Here is a 3,388-nt window from a genome sequence, read left to right as displayed (position 1 = left end):
GTTTCAAGGAAAATTCCTGCAGGAGCCAGGGAGCCAGGGGGCCAGGGAGCCAGGGAGCCAGTCAGACACCGGGCAGCCTGGGCCGCGGCTGTCCCTACAGCCTCCTGGACGGGCAGATGCCCAGGCAGCTGTGCCAGTCCCGTGCCCAGCTGAGGAGGGTTGGCTCACGGGCCTCCCGGGCGGGCGAGGAGCACCCACGGGGGTGGTGGGGAGCCTCCAGTGCCCCTGCCCACACCGCCCCCTTGGAGCCCAGCTCTGGGAAGCGAGGTGGGCAAGCGTGGTGCCTGCCCAGGATGTGGAGGGCCATGCGCGCCTCCATTTCACGGCATCTCTCCGCTGGGCCCGGAGAACAGATTTGCCCACAGGAGCCACGAGCCCCCACTGCTATCGCAGCCTGAGCCTGTCCTGGGGGGCGAGGGGTGAGTGTCAGAGGTCACAGAGGCTTGGCCGCGGCCTCGGGGAGAGGGGAACCCCAGTGTGCCCGGCCCCGGCGTCTGTGGTTCCGTGTGCAGACTGGCCCTGCCAGGCCAGGGACCCGGCACGGACCCGGGCAGGCCCCTCAGGGTCCCTAGCCCCGGCATCTGGGACCAGATCTTGGGGCTGCTCCCCGCGCCCCCCCTCACCCCCATGCAGGCTCCAACGGGTCCTGTCCACACCGTCCTCCAAGCTGCAGAGAATCCTGGCGCTGCCAGGAATTGCCCGAGGCTGGGAAATGCCCGAGATCTTGTCCAGGGAGCTGCCTGGTCTCACTTGACTTTAAGAGAAGGCAGAGTTCACCCGGCCAGTGTGGCTCAGTGGTTGAGCATCAACCTAGGAACCAGGAGGTCCTGGTTCCATTCCCGGTCAGGGCACATGCCCGGGTTGTGGGCTTGATCCCCAGTGTGGGGTGTGCAGGAGGCAGCCGATCCATGATTCTCTCTCATTGGTGATGTTTCTAGCTCTCTCTCCCTCTCCCTTCCTCTCTGAAATCAATAGAAATATTAGAGAGAGCGAGAGAGAGAGAGCAGAGGGCAGAGTTCCACAGGTAAAATCAGGACAAAAATAATACCCCGCAGTCCACGCGGTCCTTACACACCGAGGGGAATCGCTGCCGAAGGCCAGCCCCCAATTAACTATCTCTGGGTCTCGGGCAGGGAGACGGGGTTCCCTCCCCAGTGGAGCGGCAGGCAGTGCTGCCTGGGGCAGTCGGCTGAGCTGGGGACCCGGAACCCCCCAGCCTTCCGGTCCCAGGGGCCCCGGGCCGGGCACAGGGACCCGCACTCGCCTCCAGCCCCGGAGGGAAAAGTGCAATGAGCCTCTGAGTCCCGGGGGGGCGCCAGCAGCTCCGCTCTATCGACCAAATTCCTTTCATCTCTGTTTTGATGGGTGACGTTGGAGGCCAAAATATTTGGTTTGTGAGTCATGCTAATTACAGCTGGTGGCTAGGGGCGGGCGAGAGGCACCAGCAAGAGCAACGGAAAGCAGCATATTCCAAAAAGTCACGCTGCGCTGCTCCCTGAACAGGGCGGGGCAGTCCCGGCCCATCCCGGGAGGAGCCTGGGCCTGCCCTGCCGGCCACGTAGTCGCTGTCCGCTCCCACCTGCGGGGTGCCCCTCCCCCTGCTCACGCGCGCCCCGAGGGCAGCAGCATCCTGCAGGAGCTCGGCTGTCTCCTGGGCATAGGCCGTGTAGGGGGCACTTCCCTCGGCCTCGAGCCGGGCGAAGGAGGAGAGAGAGCAGGAGGCAGAGCAGGAGGTGAGGCCAGGGTCCCTGGGAAGCAGAGCTGCCGTCCTGGTGCCCAGGGCCTGTCTCGGGGGCAGCTGGGAATGGGACTTTGGAGATGGGCAGCTGGGGTTCCAGCCTCAGCGCGGATTGCTGTGCGTCCTCCAGCCAATCACATGCCTTCTCTGTGCACAGAGATGCAGGCCCGAGGCCTGTCCTGGTCTCCTGCCTCCGGGCAAGGGGGGAGCTCTCGGAGCTCCGAGGCCGAATGTGCCGTGGACAGGCTTGTGGGGAATTATGCTCTGGGCCTGCTTGTGTGAGAAACACACACATACACACATGCATGCACATACACACTCATGCACATACACACGAATGCATATGCACACACGTGCACATGCACACACATGCACACACATCCAGGCTGCCACTATTTTTATTGCCGCGTTGGTGGTTGGAGCTCCTCTCTACCCCTTGGCTCTCAGGTCAAGGGGGAGGAGGGGAGGAGAAAAGGGAGGGGACGAGTCCGCCTTCTGCCCCCCGACTCCCCTCCACCTGCCTGTCCTCCCTCCCGTCCGGTGACAGGGACAGGCGGCCTGAGAAGAGCGGCCTCCTGGCCCCGCGGCCTCTCCCCTTGGCGCCCAGCAGCAGGGCCTCGGTCTGGGGACGTGCCTGGCAGCGGCCCTCCTGCCCGAAAAGGCAGGCCCCGCGGCCTCCGAGGCCCTAGCAGCCCCCAGGGACCGGGCGCAGCCAGCAGTGGAGGAAATTCAGTTCCTCGGGACACTCCGCCTTCTCTGTGTCCTCTCTCTGTTCATTCTCACCTGAGCATATTCTTTCTATCACTTTTCAGAGAGAGTAGAAGGGAGGGGGGGAGAGAGCGAAAGCGAGAGAGAGAGAGAGAGAGGTGAGAGAGACAGAGACACACTGACTGGTTGCCTCCCACATGCGCCCAATCAGGCGCTGGGGGGAGAACCTGCCCTTGACCGGAATTGAACCCGAGACCCAACCATGCATGGGCCAGCGCTCTAACCATTGAGCCACCGGCCAGGGCCACTCCTCATTTTCAAAGTTCCAAGTGGGCCCAGAGGCCTCCATTCTCAGAAACTAAGTGACAAAAAAAGACAGAAACAGGCTCCAGCGAGGCGGCTCCCTGCCCCCGAGTGGGTCAGGCGGGTTGTGAGTGCCTGGCATTGGCAGGGGAGGGGGGGCGTCCACGGGAGACACCGGGCTGCCCAGGAATCGGCACGGTGGGCCCAGGCGGACACGGTGTGGGGCCAGGACGGTGGCTAATTTTTTTAAAATGAGGAATATATTACAGAAGAAATTTTTACCTGTTAGAAAACTGACTGAGGGAAATAGCAGGCAAGGGGGAGAGAAGGAGTAGAGAAAAGAAACCAGAATTTACCTGCAGCCTGGCCATGCCCAGGAGCGCTGGGTGGTGTGGGGGAGCCGGCACCCAGAGGCCGTGCACCCAGCGGCCAAGGGCAGGTCAGGGGTGCAGCACAGCCCCGGGCCACTCCCAGCAGCCCGGGCCGCAGCCCAGAGGGTCCCCGGAAAAGGGAGCTGCATTCTCCCATCCAGGCCGGAGCCCTGCCGGGAACCCCACGGCTCAGGGCAGCACCTGCGGTCCTGGGTGGCGTCCAAGTGGCCACAGGCGGGGACAGACCTGCTGTCAGGTGGTCCAGGCT

At 63.7% G+C, this 3,388-nt stretch overlaps 1 protein-coding gene across 1 annotated transcript in view; it reads right to left on the bottom strand.

Annotated features, from left to right (window-relative positions):
• The window catches only part of C1QTNF1 (C1q and tumor necrosis factor related protein 1), a 26,707-nt gene that overhangs the window by 22,485 nt on the left and 834 nt on the right, over nucleotides 1-3,388 (bottom strand). The gene's annotated exons all lie outside the window — the stretch shown is intronic.

This window comes from Myotis davidii, unplaced genomic scaffold, assembly GCF_000327345.1.
Source record: "Myotis davidii unplaced genomic scaffold, ASM32734v1 scaffold991, whole genome shotgun sequence".
Classification (NCBI taxonomy): domain Eukaryota; kingdom Metazoa; phylum Chordata; class Mammalia; order Chiroptera; family Vespertilionidae; genus Myotis; species Myotis davidii.
The sequence above is the reverse complement of the archived record's forward strand: the minus strand, read 5'-3'. Positions and strand labels throughout refer to the sequence as shown.